Raw genomic sequence first — 18,553 nt, 5'->3', positions numbered from 1 at the left:
TCTGTATAATAGGCTGAATTATCTTTCTAGATTCCATATCTGTGCTATGGAAGTTAGTATACCATATCTGTTTTTCTCTGACTGACTTCACTCTGTATAATAGGCTCTAGGTTCATCCATGTTACTAGAATCTTCTGTTGAGGCACACCAACTTTCTATTGTAGTGCACGGGCTTAGTTGCTCCAAGGCATGTGGGATCTTAGTTCCCCGACCAAGCATCGAACCCATGTTCCCTGAATTGCAAGGCAGATTCTTAACTCCTGGCCCACCAGGGAATTCCCTTATTTCATCTTTTTGGAAGCCTGAGATGGACTAGGATGGCCCAAATGCCATGCCCAGAAGGGAGGCAAGAAGGCCCAGGCAATGGAAAATCCGCTGATGCAATCTCTTCCTCTTTGACTAAATTCAACTCAAATAGTGGAAACTCTCTTCCGATGGCATCCGCTTTCTGTAGAATGGATTAGTAGCAAGGATTTCCTATACAGATTTTTCCAGAGTAACAAATTCAAACCATTTACTCTAAGAATTTTAATGAAAAAAAAAATCCTGCTTAAAAGGCATCTGACTGAGATGCTTCCCCTTTTCTCTTATTAATAAAAGAGTTTACACAGAAACTCTGTAAGAGATCGTGTAAGAGGTTTGCAAGGATTGCTGAAGTCCCCACTAGACGTGCACTCTCACTTTGTGAAATTGGCGACACCCTCCAAATGGTATCACAGAAATGGACTTTCTGGGGCTCGTCTCTATGAATGGGTTTTAGCTGCACAGTGGTGCCATTCATTTTATTTGGCCCACGTATTGCCAGTCCATTCTAAATTTGGCCTTAATTATTTTTCCTTTCACAAAAATATTTTGTGGGATCTTTTTGAACCCCGACAACTTCCTTCTTGTCCCTTAAACCAGAATCCAGGAGTGTTATTTTTGTTCTCCTCTAATTAAAATAATTGCTTGCTTCTTTTTAACTAGATTCGTGCAGTTATTAGCCTAATACATGGATGGGTGCCACGCGGTGCTTAAGAGACAGAATGAGAAGTGATCGTGTAACTTCACATGAAAAAGATTCCCTAGTGCCAAGGAGCATATTCCCTTTTCAGCTGGCATTTTAGAAGAGCCTTTAGTAAATTTGCGCACCCCCCCTACACCCCACAACCCCCTTGCTAAAAGACGATTAACTGAAAGAATAGTTCTATTTTCTTCGTTAGGTACACAGCTCACCCAGGACAATTTGAAGAGGGGCACTTGATATGCTGGGCAGGGTACAAAGACCTGGGCTCTGGTTTTAATTTCTGCCCCTGTTTTGTCTTCCAGAATAACTGTGTGTGAAGGGTGAAAGCCCCATGTCTCTGAAGCCAGTGGGTGTTCACAAGAGGATTATGGGAAGAGGGACAGAAGTGCCTGGATGTACTGTTCAGAGCTGGCAGGACCGGCCTCTAAAAGGAAGACTTAAAATGATGTTTTTGACATCAACACTTTCCCCAAAGTTGATGTAAGTCCTGGGGTTTTGGCAAAGGCCCACAGGCTACCTCTGACCTGTTGTCTCTTTTTAAAAAAAAAAAATTATTTATTAATTTATTTTTGGCTGCACTGGGACTTTGTTGCTACACAGGCTTTTCTCTAGTTGCGGGCTACTCTCTATTTGCGGTGCATGGGCTTCTCATCTGATGGCTTCCCTTGCCACAGAGCACGGGCTCTATGGTGTGCGGGCTTCAGTAGCTGTGGTGCATAACCTCAGTCGTTGCAGCTCAAAGACTCTAGACGGTGAGCTCAGGAGTCAGGGCACATGGGCTTAGTTGCTCCATGGCATGTGGGATCTTATTTCCTGGACCAGGGATCACCTGCATTGGCAGGCAGATTCTTAACCACTGGACCACCAGGGAAGTCTCTGTTGCCTCCTTCTGTAAGTTAAGATTCATGGGATCACCAAGGCCACAGCCATTTGTGGATGTGTTGTCTACAGCTGCTTTTGGACACAACGTGGAGCAGTGTTGACAAAGACCACATTGTCTACAAAACCTCAAAGATTTGCTATCTGGTTCTTTGCAGAAAAAGTTTGCTGACTCTTGATATACTCCACCTGATTCACTGAGCATCTGCTGAAAGTCTACTCCAGGTTGAGAAATGTGTTTATAGGAATGTGAATAGTGGTCTTCCTTTGGTGAGATGCTGAGGACCTTTGGTGATGTGTTTTTGTCCCAGGTGATCAGTACAGGTGCATCGGTAGCAGGAAGTGAGAAGGATGCAGTGCAAGAAGTCATGGTTTGAGAAAAGGTTCTGCTGTGATTGTCTTGATGGCAGGTGGTGAATCATGGCTGGGCTCTTCCTTTGTCTGCTGCCTGGAGGAGGAGGTGTTAATGACTTAGAGTGCACCTTTATTAGCTACTTCAAGACCTATGTGTGCGTGTGTGCTTATTCGCTCAGTCATGTCTGACTCTGCAACCCCGTGGACTGTAGCCTGCCAGGCTCCTCTGTCTGTGGGATTCTCCAGGCAAGAATACTGGAGTCAGTTGCCATTTTCTCCTCCATCAAGACCTATGTGCTGTGCTGTGCTTAGTCGCTCAGTCATGTCTGACTCTTTGTGACCCCCATGAACTGTAGCCCTCCAGGCCTCTCTGTCCATGGGGATTCTCCAGGCAAGAATACCAGGAGTGGGTTGCCATGCCCTCCTCTAGGGGATCTTCCCAACCCAGGGATTGAACTCAGATCTCACACACTGCAGGTGGATGCTGCTCCAGAAGATCTTCCTGACTCAGGGACTGAGCCCATGTCTCCTGCATTGCAAGTGGATTCTTTACCACTAAGCCACCAGGAAACCCTGCAGGTGGATTCTTTACAGTCTGAGCCACCAAGGAAGTCCATCAAGACCTATGATCACCTTCAATTAAAAAAAAACACCTAGGGTCATCCTGTGGACTTCTGCTGCCAGGCCAAAAGATGGGCCCCTCTGCCACCAGTGGGTGGTTGGGTGAGTCAAGTGGAGAACTCAAGTAGAGCAGAGGGTCAAATGTTTTCTCAGTCATAAGATACTATGTATAAAAGTATCTTATACTATGTGGCATAGATACTATGTATAAAAGCAGTGAATAAGTGTTATCTTTATTTGCCATGTGAAGAAATGAGAATCAGTTTAGTTAAGATCTAGTAAGCTTACTCCATGGCACCCCACTCCAGTACTCTTGCCTGGAAAATCCCGTGTACGGAGGAGCCTGGTGGGCCCCAGTCCATGGGGTCGCTAAGAGTCAGGCACGACTGAGTGACTTCACTTTCACTTTTCACTTTCATGCATTGGAGAAGGAAATGGCAACCCACTCCAGTGTTCTTGCCTGGAGAATCCCAGGGACGGGGGAGCCTAGTGGGCTGCCATCTATGGGGTCGCACAGAGTCGGACACGACTGATGCGACTTAGCAGGAGCAGCAGCAGCAAGCTTACTCCTTGGAAGGAAAGTTATGACCAACCTAGATAGCATATTCAAAAGCAGAGACATTACTTTGCCAACAAAGGTCCGTCTAGTCAAGGCCGTGGTTTTTCCAGCGGTCATGTATGGATGTGAGAGTTGGACTGTGAAGAAAGCTGAGTGCCGAAGAATTGATGCTTTTGAACTATGGTGTTGGAGAAGACTCTTGAGAGGCCCTTGGACTGCAAGGAGATCCAACCAGTCCATTCTGAAGGAGATCAGCCCTGGGATTTCTTTGGAAGGAATGATGCTAAAGCTGAGACTCCAGTACTTTGGCCACCTCATGCAAAGGGTTGACTCATTGAAAAAGACTCTGATGCTGGGAGGGATTGGGGGCAGGAGGAGAAGGGGACGACAGAGGATGAGATGGCTGGATGGTATCACTGTCTTGATGGACATGAGTTTGAGTGAGCTCCAGGAGTTGGTGATGGACAGGGAGGCCTGACGTGCTGCAGTTCGGGTTGCAAAGAGACGGACACGACTGACTGAACTGAAATGAACTGAACTGAAGCAAATGGAAGCACCAGAAGCTGTTTGCTGGTTTTAAACACTGCTTTCCAGGGCTCCATGTGCCTTTGTGCGTCGTACTTCTGGCCACGGTTTCAGGCATGTTCAGTTCTTCAGTTAGTTTGTCTCTTTCTCTTTCCCTCCCTCTCTCTCTTCTGTCTTTTCTTCACTATTCAGCAATATTTATTCATCTGCTTTTAACTGGAAAAAGAGCTGAATTTTTCAGGGAGAGTGATGATTATTTAAAGAAGAGGTGGAAGACTCATAGGATGGTTTTGTTCTTGGACTCCTGGGCTGGAGTCCTCCGGAAGTAGATTTCCTCACAGTTTCTCCTGAGCTGCCCAAGGGCTTGGTCCTTATCTGTGATATAAAGAGAGAAATGGAGTGGGGAAGGGAGAGTAGTCCTGTCACTCAATAGCGTGTTGCTGGAGACATTGTTTTAGGTTGTGTGTGTATGTGGGCACATAACATACGTGCACACGTGCATGTAAGCATGCATGTCTGTGTACATGTGTGTATACTCGCACATGTGGATGCACATATATACATATGTGTGCATGTGTGTGGGCATGTATATACCTGTGCATATGTGAATATGTGTGACTGTGTGTATATATGTGCATATGTGTGTTTACATATCAAGAAAGAAAAGAGGAAAAGAGATGAAATATTGCTAGCAGATTTCACCAACAGATACAGGATGGGGACAATCTAGGTTTGGAAAATTTGAAAGTTGAGATTTTGTACATGAAGTCCCAGGGAATCCCTATCAGAGACATTTTCAAACATGAATCATTCATTTAGATGATGTATATTAAATAGGCCAGATATGGACTTACTTGGCTTTACTGTCCCATACCGTCTTCAGTCACATTGTAGTCCTTCAGTAACGTGTCTTATAACTTTTGACATGGTGATTATCAAATGTGTGAGGAGGAAGCAGCCTGAACCATAATACAGAATGTGTTGTGTCCCAGTAGGAGATTTGCCAGTATTTTCCCTGATAGTCATAGTCAATTCTGTTGGCTACTTATGCTCTTCAGGTAGGCTTGCACCTAAAAGTCACATAATTCTCTGAAACAATGGTGCAAATAAAGTTGCCTCATAAAAATAAAACAAAGTGAACCCTCCAGAATCTTTCATGGTACAGCTGTCAACTGCACAGACCTCTGGGAAGTACAGTAGAAAATCCTTCTTATTCTTCTCTTTCTCCCACATCAGTAACTCACACTCTTGCTGTCTGAATTTGGAGGAGGGGCATCTGATCCTGCAATTCAGCATTTAAACCATGCTGTTGTTGTTCAGTCACTCAGTTGTGTCCAACTCTTTGCGACCCCATGAATTTCAGCACACCAGGCTTCCCTGTCCTTCACAGTCTCCTGGAGCTCACTCAAACTCATGTCCATGGAGTCAGTGATGCCATCCAACCATCTCATCCTCTGTCACCCCCTTCTCCCCTTGCCCTCTTGAAGCTGTGCTGTTCCTCCAATATTCCTAGGACCCAGGATGGTGCTGTTCTCAGAAACGTAATTTGTTTCAGCACAAAAAGCATATTCATTGCAGGATTTAACATTGATACAGATAACACTTTTCCTCTCTAAGAAATTGGTGAGCATTAACCAATTTATTTAACTTCCCTGCCATGAAGTGAATTCTCTTCCATTTGCTGTGGGAAAACCCTTCTTTTTCTAATTCTAATCTTTTAGCAGGTATTCTACTGAGAAATTGTCACCACGCAGGAAATGTTTTGTAGAGGGGGGAATAAATCTTTCAACACAGTGTAAAATTCCACCGAAATAGATGACCTCCATTTCCACAGTGTCTAAGCCTATTTTTAAGTGATTTAGCAATGCTCCTGAAAAAAGTAAAATCTCATTGAAAACGGTGGGAACTATTATTGTTACTACTGCTATTACTCCCATTGCCATGTGCAAAGTTCTTGATGATTTATGTGCATTATTTTGAGTTCCTCAGAAAGGAGAGCTTGAGGAAAAGCTCATATGCTATCTGTTCTGTGGAGGTTCGATCCAGGAATAGGATATGATGAAGGATCTTGAGATGGAGAGTTACCTTGGATAATCTGTATACTTGCTCAGTCACGTCCGACTCTTCAGCGACCCCATGGACTACAGACCGCCAGGCTCCTCTGTCCATGGGATTCTCCAGGCAAGAATACTGGAGTCTGTTGCCATTTACTCCTCCAGGGGATCTTCCTGACCCAGGGATCGAACCTGCGTCTCCGGCATTGGCAGGAGGGTTCTTGACCTCTAGCACCACCTGGAAAGCTCTGGATTATCTGGATAGGTCCTAAATCCAGTTGTCACTGTCCTTTTAATGAGAAGAGGCAGAGACAGAGGCAGATTTAATACATGGAAGAGAAAAAGGCAGTGTGAACACGAGGCAGAGATGGCAGTGATGGTGTGATCACCAGGCAAGGGACGTGGGCCTCACCGGGTGCTCAAAGAGGCAAGGAAGGGCCCCTCCCCCCAGTTTCCAGGCAGTACAGCCCCTGCTGATGGCTCCATGTGCACCAGTGATGCCAATTGGATACATGCCTGCTGTGTGAGCCGCCAAGTTTGGGGTAACTTGTTACAGCAGCTGCAGGGCGGTAACGCAGGTGCGTTCTCCCAGAGCATGAACTATGAGGTCTCAGGGGAGGCTGATCTGGAGGAGGAAGGGGAGGAAGAAAGTTTACCTGCCAGTTCTCACCTCTGATTGGTCAACCGCTTCCCTGAGGGGACGCTGGGTGCGTGTGTGCTCAGTCACTTCAGTCGTGTCTGACTCTTTGCGACCCCACGGACTGTAGCCCACCGGGCTCCTCTGTCCATAGGATTCTCTAGGCAAGAATACTAGAGCGGGTTGCCATTTCCATCTCCAGGGGATCTTCCTGACCCAGGGATTGAACTCGTGTCTCTTATGTCTCCTGCATTGGCATGACTTTACCACTTTTGCCACCTGGGAAGCCTGTATCATTTGCAATTACACCTGATTTCCTTTGCTCAGTTCTAACACTTTACCTATTGATGATGGTGATCATCATCTTCCTCCCCACAGTCACCACACCAGCAGATCCCCTTACCCTGGAAAGGCTTCTCATGACAGTTGCTTTCACTCTACTGCTCAGAAGACACGTCTTTCAATGAGCTCCCCACCAGGCATGATGCTGAAATCATATTTCCAGGGGACAGAGATAGATGTGGTGTACTTATCTGATTAAACTGCCTGTTGTTTTAAATCTATTTTCACAGAGACTCTTTCCTCCAGAAGACAGTCAGTGACACAATGCATTAAAAATTATATCTGTATCAGTGGTTTCCTCTGTGGCATTTCTGTAGTGTGTGCACGTGTGTGCGTGCACGTGTGTGTGCGCGCGTTCTAACCTCGTGTCCCCCGTTAGGATGGATACGCATGTGACAGTTATGAAACACTTACAGCTAAAACAATCAAGTTTGGTTACATACGTTATTTATCTTTATCTACAGTGAATACATTTATTGTCTTCCAAAAAAGATTGTCTAGAACTATGGGAATACAAGAAAAGATATTTGCAGTCAGATGTCTGGAGGTCAAAAGCCAATGCAGTTCATAAAGGGGGAGGGAATTAAAGATTCCAAACCCACATGAAAAATTCTTCCTAACAGATGTTAGAGCTTTTAACTCAGAAAGTTTGTCTTTTCAAGCACGTTGTGGAGGGTCAAGGATTGATTTTTATTTTTAAAAGATTTGTTTATTTATTTTAGTTTCGGCTGCCCTGGCTCTTCATTGCTGTGGCTCGGGCTTTTCTCTGGTTGCGGCGAGCAGGGGCTACTCTTCCTTGGGGTGTGAGGGCTCCTCACTGCGGTGGCTTCTCTTGCTGCGGAGCACGGGCTCCAGGGAGCTCTGGCTTCACTAGCTAAGCACGCATGCTCAGCAGTTGCAGCTTCCAGGCTCAGTAGCTGTGGCTCGAGGACTCTACAGGGCTAGCTCAGTACTTCTGGCTCCCGGGCTCTAGAGCACAGGCTCAGTGGTTGTGGCTCAAGCACTTGGTTGTTCACGGACCAGGGATCAAACCCATGGCCCTGCATTGGCAGGCTGATTCCTAGACGCTGGACCACCAGGCAAGCCCTCAAGGATTTAGGATTAATGCTGATTCATTGTCACTGAATGTTTATAACATCACTTTGACTAGAGAGGTACATGATATGAAGAACAGTCAAAACTTAACACATTAAATTGTTACATGGGTACATACTTCTTGACCAACTAAAAAATGATGGAATTATGTGAAACACCAAATACAGGAATTACATTAAAATGTAACAAGAAAGCCCTCCTCACCCAGTGAACGGCAGACCCACCTCTGTCACGGGCAGGTCAGCAGCAGGCCTCTCTTCCAGACTATTTCCTAATATTTCTGCTTTTCAGCAGGGCCTGGGGACCACGATGTTGGATATCCCAGCCCTTGGCACTGCCCGTATTAGAACCTTTATTAATCTTTGAGTTCTTTGCCTCCCCCCATCTTACCCAAAGAATAATGCCTCCCCCAGAATTACACAAAAATCAATGGCCAAGTTAATTGAAATCTGGATCTCTTAATGTTTTCCTCTTTCTTAAGTGATTGCTTGGTTTCTGAAGAGTGAAGTTGAACTCAGAGGATGGCTTTAACTGGTGGGAAGGGGGATGAATTGGTAAGAGAATGGATAGATCATTTTCCAAGTGACTGACAGACATATAGGATTTCCTTTCAAGTTTTACATGGGGGCTTCAGGAATGTTGGGTTCCCTGGTGGTTCAGACAGTAAAGAATCTGCCTGCAATGCAGGGGACCCAGGTTTGATCCCTGGGTTGGGAAGATCCTCTGGAGAAGGGAATGGTAACCCACTCTAGTATTCTTGCCTGGAGAAGCCCATGGACAGAGGAGCCTGGCAGGCTGCAGTCCACAGGGTTACAAAGAGTCGGACACAACTGAGCAACTAACAGTTTTCTCCAAAAAGGTAAGTGCCTGGCCCTCCACTTCCTCTCTCTTTCCCCAAAAGCCTGAAGACCCATGCCTCCTGACCCCCATCACTGGTTGGGTCATCTTGGACAAATTCCAACTCATTGGACCCTCTGTTTCTTCCTCTACAAAGCAGAGATCAAAATATTGGTCCCACTTGCCTCAGCAAATTGACGTGAGGATCCAGTGAAGTAGCATTTACTTTGCATGTTATGGGCTTCCCTGGTGGCTCAGACGGTAAAGAATCCACCTGCGACACAGGAGACCCAGGTTCAGTCCCTGGGTTGGGAAGATCCCCTGGAGAAGGACATGGCAACCCACTCCAGTATTCTTGCCTGGGAAATCCCATGGACAGAGGAGCCTGGTGGGCTATAGTCCATGGGGTCACAAAGAGTCAGACAAGACCAAACAATGAACACTTTCAACACTCGTTGAAACACTTGTTACAGACTGCTATAAAATATAAAAAGTAAGGCAGGAGGAGCCAAATTACAGGCCAAACACCTAGGATATGAAGACTCCAATTATCAGGAAAGTGAGAATCCTTAAAATAAAGAAGCTGGACACCTTTCTAGTGGTCAGTCACCTCCATCACCTTCTTTCTTCCTTCTTCCTCCCCAGGTTCCTTGGGAGGAGGAAAGAGAAGAGGCTGACCTCCTTCAGAGCATCTCAAGCCCTTTAAGAAACCAGCAGAGCCGGAGCTGGGCCATGTAAATGCCATGGTCACTAGTTCCATCCAGTAACACTCCTGAAAACTGCTAGTTGCTCAATTGTGTCCGACTCTTTGCCACCCTGTGGACTGCAGCCTGCCAGGCTCCTCTGTCCATGGGATTTCCCAGGCAAGAATACTGGAGTGGGTTGCCATGTCCTTCTCCAGGGGATCTTCCCAACCCAGGGACTGAACCTGGGTCTCCTGTGTCGCAGGTGGATTCTTTACCGTCTGAGCCACCAGGGAAGCCCATAACATGCAAAGTAAATGCTACTTCACTGGATCCTCACGTCAATTTGCTGAGGCAAGTGGGACCAATATTTTGATCTCTGCTTTGTAGAGGAAGAAACAGAGGGTCCAATGAGTTGGAATTTGTCCAAGATGACCCAACCAGTGATGGGGGTCAGGAGGCATGGGTCTTCAGGCTTTTGGGGAAAGAGAGAGGAAGTGGAGGGCCAGGCACTTAACCTTGTTGGAGCTCCAGATGGCAGGGGGTTGGCAAGGCTCATCTCTAGCCAGTTGGGACCCCCGTGCTTGCTCGATGCCAAGCAGACCACTGGGTGCTGTGATTCAGAATGCTGGTTTCCACCCTTGTTGGTGTCTGCAGCTTCCAGAACACTCAGACAAAGGGCTCTGAAAAGCATCTGGTCAAGCTTTGCAAAGGGAGAAAGCTTATCCTCCCATTCCTGAAGCCCCGAAGTCAGGGATTTGATTATGCTTATCATGATCTCAGCTTCCACTGCTCCAAATGCGATTAGTTTTGTAATTAGTTAATGTCATTACCTGTCATCAAATCCAGACAACATTGGGCTCCAAAACCTCCCGTGGCAGAGAAACCCACAAGCTGACATCTTTCCACTGCTCAACACAGAGTTTCTTTAATAATCCTGGCAACCGGCCCCTTCTTCCTAGACCACAGGTCCGAAAGTTAGGAGAAAGACGTACTTCTTGTATTTTTCTTAAAAGGCCATTTAAAATTCTTTGGTCCCTTTCCCCCAAACTTTTCTTCATTCCAAGCAAAGCATAAATATAATCTTTTCAGCAACTCGTCTATGCTTTTCCATTTCTCTTCTTATATATGTCGGCTGTATTTTGCTCTGGGCAGAATGGTCAAAGTAAGAACTGGTTTACCGTAGGGAAACACCCTGTTAAGGACTATTTTTACCTTTTACAAAATGCTGCTTGTTACCTACTTGCTGTTAAGTCCTGGGCGAGTGGTTTTCTTCTTTGCTTCTCTGCAGTCATTCGGTAAATACTCTCTGAGTGCCCACTGTGTGTGGGCACTTGTGGGCACTTGGGACCCAGCAGGGGATAGACTGTATCCTGGTCCTCTGGGAGCTTAAAGTCTGGTGGGAAAAGAAGATGAAGGGAAAGTCAACTATGTGGGGGCTGGACATCTTCCTTGCACCCCTGCAGACCCCCAGTCCCTTTACACACCTGTCATGTGGGAAGGGACACGGGAAATGCTTCAGGAGCCTTTTTGCCCCCGGGGTTTGCCCCTAAACTGGGGAGTAGAATGGTAGGGTCAGTGTGATGATGGTTCCGTCCCCTCTTACGGCCTGAGGGTGACATGGTCGCTTTTCTGTTGGTTAGAAATCCATCCTCCCAAGGCTGCTTCCAGCCCAGGGTGATAACTGCTCATCCCGGGTTTGGTTTTCTAACCCCAAGGACCCTTCCATAAACAGACTGCTTATTAGGGTCTCTCCAGTCACCTGCTTGAAGGCTGCTCTTGTCCCCAGGGCACCCTGGGGTCAGAAGGCAGTGCTGTGGGACCCCCCATCTCTTCCGTGCCCAGGGCACCACCTTGTCACCTGCACATTTTTGGATTAAAGGTCCACGGGTTTCAGGCTGTATTGTTCCCTGTGACTCAATGACTCGTTCCTAAGGCACGTGATGGTCCATCATCACTATACGTGTATCACTGTATGTGATGAAAGAAACACACCTACCTCCCCATGTGTCCTCTGACCCTGCTTGGTCAGCCCTCGGTGCCATCCGGATTCTGGGGGGTGATGAGGACCTGCCCGTCCACTGGCCAGTTTAGCAAGGCCTCAACAGCCTGCACGAATGCGTCCAGCACCTCAGTGTGGCCGTGGAGACCTTCCTCCACCCCCAGCCCTGCCTCCTGCCCTGCTGGGTGAGGCTTTATCTTTTTTTAAAGTTTGTCATTTTAATTTTTTATTGTCCTGCTGCTGCTGCTGAGTCGATCAGTTGTGTCCGACTCTGTGCGACTCCATAGACAGCAGCCCACCAGGCTCCCGCGTCCCTGGAATTCTCCAGGCAAGAACGCTGAAGGGGGTTGCCATTTCCTTCTCCAATGCATGAAAGTGGAAAGTGAAAGTGAAGTAGTTATAAAAAAAATGCATCTCTATGAAAAAACCATCGTTGTTGTTGTTCAGTCACTAACCAAGTTGTGTCCGACTCTTTGTGACCTCATGGACCGTAGCCCATCAAGCTCCTCTGTCCATGGGATTTTCCCAGGCAAGAATATTGGAGTGGGTTGCCGTTTCCTTCTGCAGCAGAATCTTCCCAACCCAGGGATTGAACTTGCTTCTCCTGCATTGGCAGGCAGATTCTTTACCACTGAGCCACCAGAGATGCTCCGGCCAAAAAACCATAGAGAACATAAAACACAGAAGTGAAGTTAAAAACTGTCTCACTGACATACAGAAGCACCATGAAAGTTTGGGATGAATTAAGGGGGCATTGTCTTTAGCTTGTAGGTGGGGAGCACTTTTATCTCTAGCCAGGCCACCTCTGCTGACCAGGGTCTGTCTTTTCTAAAGAAGGTTTATAGATTCTCAGGCTCTTCAGCCTGCCCAGTTCACACTGGCCTGAACTGTCCACTTCAGCCAAACCAAGTATTTTCCTTGTCTGTATTTAAGCTTTTGTTTGTATTTTGGGGAGTGAATCTGGGCTCTGAGCTCTGCAGTTCATGGCGTCGTCTCTTCTGGAAACAAGGTCCAAGGGCTCAGATGGCTGGGAGCACGCCCATCTAGGTGGGTGGTTTACGTACTTAGGAAGCCCCAGTGGATGCCATCCGGGCCAACTCTGCTGCTCTGCCCAAGGTTTTCAGGGTTACTCTGTACTTCCCCCCCAGGGACCTCAGCATGTGTTAAAGCCACACCAGGATTTCCTGTGCAAAAAGCCCTTGAAATATGAAGTTCCCCATTCCTCCTGATGATAAAAGGGATGCAGAAAGAAAAAAAAAATAACAGCTTCGTTACCTGATGGTACTTATTAGTTAGCTTCTCACAGAAAGAGTGATGAGAGATTTCCTGTGGATTTTGGTTTATATTCTGGGGAATTTGTCTGCAAAAGCCATGGAGTGGCTGTCGCTCCTGTGGATGTGATTTTTGTCTGTGATAATCGAAACAAGGATAATGTTCTTCGTTGGGTGATGCACTCAAGAATCATTCAGTACAAGTTTCGATTTAAAGCTTTTCTAGTTTCCAACAGCTTATTAAAAAACACACTCCAGTCTGGCTAAAAAATATCCTCAGGAAACCAGGCTGGAAGAAGAGGGGGTGAGACAGGAATGAGCTATTTAGCTTTTCTTGGAAAATGGCATAGTTCTCGGAGGAATGAAAGGCCGAGCATTCCCTGGATTTTTCTCAGGCACACATGCCAGTCTGCGAAGTGTTGAAACCCCAGACACAGAACCTGGATTGATTTCACTTTCAGTCACTCAGGTGTTGGTGGCACAGAATAAACACCACCCAGAATGCAGTACCTGGAATTACCAGAAGTTCCAGGGTGCAGCATCATTTTAGGCAACGCTTTTGGCTTCTACCTTGGGATAGTAAGGCAGTCATTCCGTCCACGTAAGCAGAAGATTTCACTCTGTAAAAAAGAAATCTGAAATCAACTGACATCTGGGACGAATCTGCTGAGTGAATTTATTGAGGTGGCCGAAATTTTGTTCAGGTTTTTCTGTAACATCTGACTCTTTGCAACCCCATGGACTACAGCCCACCAGGCTCTTCTGTCCATAGGATTTCCCAGGCAAGAATACTGGAGTGGGTTGCCATTTCCTCCTCCAGGGGATCTTCCCGACCCAGGGATCAAACCTGGGTCTCCGGCATTGCAGGCAGATTCTTTACTGTCTGAGCCACCAGGGAAGCCCCCAAGATCTTTACCTACATGAGGTAGTTGAATTCTAATCATAGCCATGTGACAAGGTGTTTTCACTCCCATTTTAAAGGTGAGCAAAATGAGTCTTAAGGATATTAATTTGCTCAAGATCACAGGGAAGGAAGCTGCTAAACTGGGATTGTATTGGGGACATGGAAGCAGTCTCTCTATTTGTTGTTGTTCAGTCACTAATTCGTGTTCAACCCTTTGCAACCCCATGGCCTGTAGCATGACAGGCTTCCCTGTCCTTCACTATATCCTGGAGTTTGCTCAAACTAATATCCATGGAGTTGGTGATACCATCCAATCATCTCATCCTCTGTTGCCCTCTTTTCCTCCTACCCTCAGTCTTTCCCAGCATCAGGGTCTTTTCCAATGACTCAGCTCTTTGCATCAGGTGGCCGAAGTATTGGAGCTTCAGTCCTTCCAATGAATATTCAGGGTTGATTTTCTTTAGGATGGCCTGGTCTGATCTCCTTGCAGTTCAGGGGACTCTCAAGAGTCTTCTCCAGCACCACAATTTGAAAGTATTTCCCTCCCTTTAAATTAGAGCACTGGGCTCTGGGGTTACCTGCTGTTTGCATATTCTTACGTGGTTAGTGAAGAGCTGAATGGGAAAATTTGGGTGTAAAAACTGAAACACACCTGGATATTTTCTGAGTTTCAGAGCTGATAAGGAAGGGGAGGGAGGAGCAAGCTGGTGTCCCCTGCAGTGATGCCCTACAGCCTGAGGTCCTGCTGACCCTGCAGCTCCCCAGAGCTCTGTTACATGGCAGGGGATCCTTCAGGGTGGGTCACTGTCCTCTGATCAGACAGTTTGCACACTTGCTCTGTTCCCCATGGACAAGCTTCAGGATGTTTTCTGCTCAGAGAGGAGTCTAGGAACCTGCACCAGATGGCTAGTTTTCTCCAAACTTGCCTTCCTTTCTCCCTGGATGTGAAGTCACTCATCTAGAGACTTTAATTCCCACCTTCCCCTCAGGACAAACCACTACATTTTTGCCATAAAATGGGGGCTGAAGTATTGTGAGCAGCCTCTGTTCCCTGCCTTCACTGGGCATCGCTTTCCTCCCCTCCCCATCTTTCTCCCCATGGACTGGAACCCGGATGGGCTGGGACCGCATTGAACCAAGCAGGTGCTCAGTGCCTGGCAGGACAGTGGAATGACAATAGGCAGAGAATCTGGATCTCTTCATTGCCAAGTGAAACGGAGCATCCTGTCTGCCCAGACTGTCCACTCCAGAGAGTTATGGGAAAGAGAAAATGATTTGATCCTGTGAGCCACTGTATTTTGGGATCTGTTTAATCTAAGAGCTGAGATTTTTACCCCAAATAATATACAACGTTACTGGGTGGGGAAGTAGAGCCTTGATTTCAAGTCAATGCCTTGTCTTCCTTCAGGTTTTTCTTCTTTCCTTCCTTCCACAAATATTCATTGCTGTTGTTGTTTAGTCGTTCAGTCATGTCCGACTCTTTTGTGACTCGATGGACTGTGGCTCTCCAGGCTCCTCTGTCCGTGGGATTTCTCAGGCAAGATTCTGGAATGGGTTACCATGTCCTTCTCAAGGGGATCTTCCTGACCCAGGGATTGAACTCAAGTCTTCTGCATTGGCAAGTAGATTCTTTTACTGCCGAGCCACCAGGGAAGCCCCACAAATATTTACTGAGCACCTACTGTGTACCAGCAGTGTGCAAGTTACTGGTGATGCTAAGAGATCTGTGCCTGGATCTTCCTGGATTTTGCCTTCTTGTAGTGGAGACTGACCACAGCAAATAGATGGATGTTAAATTAAGACTATCCACTCAAGACTGGACTATGAAGGATGTAGCCTTGGGGCTGGGGAGAGAGAAATAGAAGAGAAAAAGCTACTTTAACTAGGACTGCTCTGTGCTGAGCCCTCAAGCAGTCAGGAAGCCAGGCATGCAGGCAGAGAGGAGCATGTGCAAAGGCCCTGGGACAAGGAAGAATCTGAGCTTAAGGGACTGATAATGGGGGTGGAGGAGGGCAGAATGCACTAGAAGATGGGCCATACCCTTGGGGCTGGGTCTGGGTTTCACTCTCTGGGTCCTGGAAGCTGCTGAGTTCACAAGAAGTGTCTGTGTATGTGTGGGAGTCAGGTGGGGGATAGATAAATCACCTGATTATTTTATGAGATCACTTCTGCTACTTTATGGATAAAGAACTTTGAAAAGACAAGAATCCCCACCATTGCCACGGGCTGTTGTGGTCCTGGCAAGTGGTGGTTGAGAAAAGTTATTCAAAAAATCATGGAAGAATTTCTCTGGTGATGTAATATTTGAATTCCTTAAAAAAAGTATGCCCAAGCCAGTTGTTTGAAGAATTATGTTGCAAGAGAGTTTCTTCTTCTTTTTTTGTTTAAAGTCTTTATTGAATTCGTTTCTGTTTCTGTTTTATGTTTTGATTTTCTGCTGCAAGGCATGTGGGATCGTAGCTTACTGACCAGGGTTTGAACCCAGACCCCCTGCACTAGAAGGTAAAGTTTTCACCACTGGACCAGCAGAGAAGTGCTGCTGGAGGCTTTCTTGGACAATAGGCTGTCCAGAAGCAGGCTGAGAAAAGCTGGTCATGGTTCTGCGATGCTGTTCTCCTGACCACATTCATCGTTTGGGGTTGTGGGCGAAGCTGGAGGAAGGGGTTGGAGGAGCTGTGATGGGGTTTTCAAAAGCTTCTTAGGACCCTGGTCTTTGGAATTTCTGCCTCTGGTTTAGAGACAGCAAAGGAGGAAATGGAAATGTTAATTTTTAAAAGCTTCCTGGACCACAGCAACCCATTTTTCTCAAGCAAGTGAAATCTGTGTGTAAGGACCATCCTTTCCTTCCAAAATTAATTTTTAAGTGCTATTTGACCTCTTAAAGATCAACATCCTGACTCCTTTAGAAATAACTCTGAACAAGTAAGTTATTTCAGGAAGGAGACGACAGAGCTCCTGAACATGCTGGTGTCTGTGCAGTGACTGTGAGGATTTTCTTTAGAAGGTTTTCTTCTCTCCCCTGATTTACTGAGATAAATGGACATGATGTTGTGTAGGTTTAGGTTTACAGCGTGTGGATTTGATATACGTATATTGCAAATTTCTATGCTTTTTTTAAACACTGTCCTCAAAAATAGGAAATTGATTTCTCTCTTCTTAAATTCATTTTATTTTGTTTTATTTTATTTTGATTTCTGTTTCTTAGAGGGGTGATGTAAGGATCTGAACTAGTCTGTGTTAAGTACACCGTCAGACTCCTTTTGTGAGGTTCGTGTTTGCATATCTGAAACATCTAAAGAGAGAGGAAGTCCAGGTTTCAACTTCTGCACATCAGGAAATAGTTATGTGTCCTAGTCTGGCCTCGCGATGGGCTGGTGTGGCGGGTTGGCCTCCTTTCTCCCCACCCCCATCTTTCCCATCTCTCACCTCAAGGCATTTCTGAGGACTCGGAGTATGCTTGACTGCCCCCGAGAGTGGCTGGCGGTCAGCATAGCTGCTCCATGGGAATCAGCCTTGGAGCCGGGCTCTCCAGGGGGCAGGACGAGGGGCCAGGGAAGCGGGGGTCAAGCACACCTGGGTTTCCTATCCCTGAGTGCATCCCTGGGAGAGGCCTGGGGAGTCAGATCAGACGGGCTGGCTCAGAGCCTAAGCTGGGCTTCTCTGGGCCTGGATCCCAGGACAGGGAAGGTTAATGAGATGGACATGGCAAACACCGAGAGCTTCTGAGAAAGAAGAGCCTGCTCCACACTGTCCCCTGAGAATACACCGTCAGGCCCCCCAGATGGGGACGGATGATTGAGCTCTCCTCCAGGAAGACCCAAGTGCCTTCATCAGACAATTCAGAAGTAGCCTTTATTCAGGGCTAGTCACTCAGCACACAGCCGCTGAGTCAGGAATCAAGAAAACATCCCATTTTATTTTGCCTCTGACTTTGCATAAGCTTCACCCAACCCTTGTCACCTTTCCAAAAGCCAGGACTTCCCCAGCAGTCCAGTACTTAAGACTTTACCTTCCGATGCAGGGATGCGGGTTTCATCCTTGGTCAGGGAGCTAAGCTCTCACATGTCTCATGGCCAAAAAACCACAACATAAAACAGAAGCAATATTGTAAAAAATTCAATAAAGACTTTGAAAATGGTCCACATAAAAATTAATCTTGAAAACACCCCAGATATGCAGGATTCCTATCTGGAAAGGATTGGTCTTTTCATTCCAAGAAGTTAAGTCTGTGTTGAACTGTGATAAAATGGACATAGTTAAGGATCAAAACCAAGCAGAGCAGACAGATGAGAGTCTTCTTTGGTTGGAGGGTTTTTTTGTAGAAAATACTCCTGAGAAAAGGCAAGACAGAAATGTGTACGTATATGTGTGTTTATGAGTATATTTTTTAAAAATGAACTCTAAGTGGAAAGGAGAAAAGAAAGAAGAAATTTGGGTGAATCTATGAGATTGTCACAATTTATGAGAGTTTAAAAAGGCAATTGCTTTTTCAGGAGCCAATTCTTAATTTCCCACATAAAAGTATGGGAATTGAATGGTAAATCCTTCTCTGCTGACAAGACCCCTGAAAAGAGTTGGGAGAAAGAGTTACTGTTCCGTTTCCATTCATGTGTCTTGAAAGCCCGTGGCTGCGAAACTGCCCGGGACCCACAGAGGCCCGGGTTTCAAAGCTGCCCGATGACTTTTCAGAAATGATCTATTGTGGGGCTTTGTTTCGTCTGGGTCGCCCTCGTTTTGTTCTGCTCGGCCTGTATCACTCTTCTGCCGCTGCCATTAATCCACCC

At 46.4% G+C, this 18,553-nt stretch overlaps 1 long non-coding RNA gene across 1 annotated transcript in view; it reads left to right on the top strand.

The window, feature by feature from the left end:
- The window catches only part of LOC102410215, a 38,736-nt gene that overhangs the window by 11,765 nt on the left and 8,418 nt on the right, over positions 1-18,553 (top strand). Inside the window, exon 3 of the long non-coding RNA XR_006543201.2 lies at positions 1,309-1,486. This is a non-coding gene — a long non-coding RNA (uncharacterized LOC102410215). The remainder of the gene's footprint in view (positions 1-1,308; positions 1,487-18,553) is intronic.

This window comes from Bubalus bubalis, chromosome 12, assembly GCF_019923935.1.
Source record: "Bubalus bubalis isolate 160015118507 breed Murrah chromosome 12, NDDB_SH_1, whole genome shotgun sequence".
In the NCBI taxonomy this organism is placed as follows: domain Eukaryota; kingdom Metazoa; phylum Chordata; class Mammalia; order Artiodactyla; family Bovidae; genus Bubalus; species Bubalus bubalis.
This window is presented reverse-complemented; position numbering and strand designations above follow the sequence as displayed.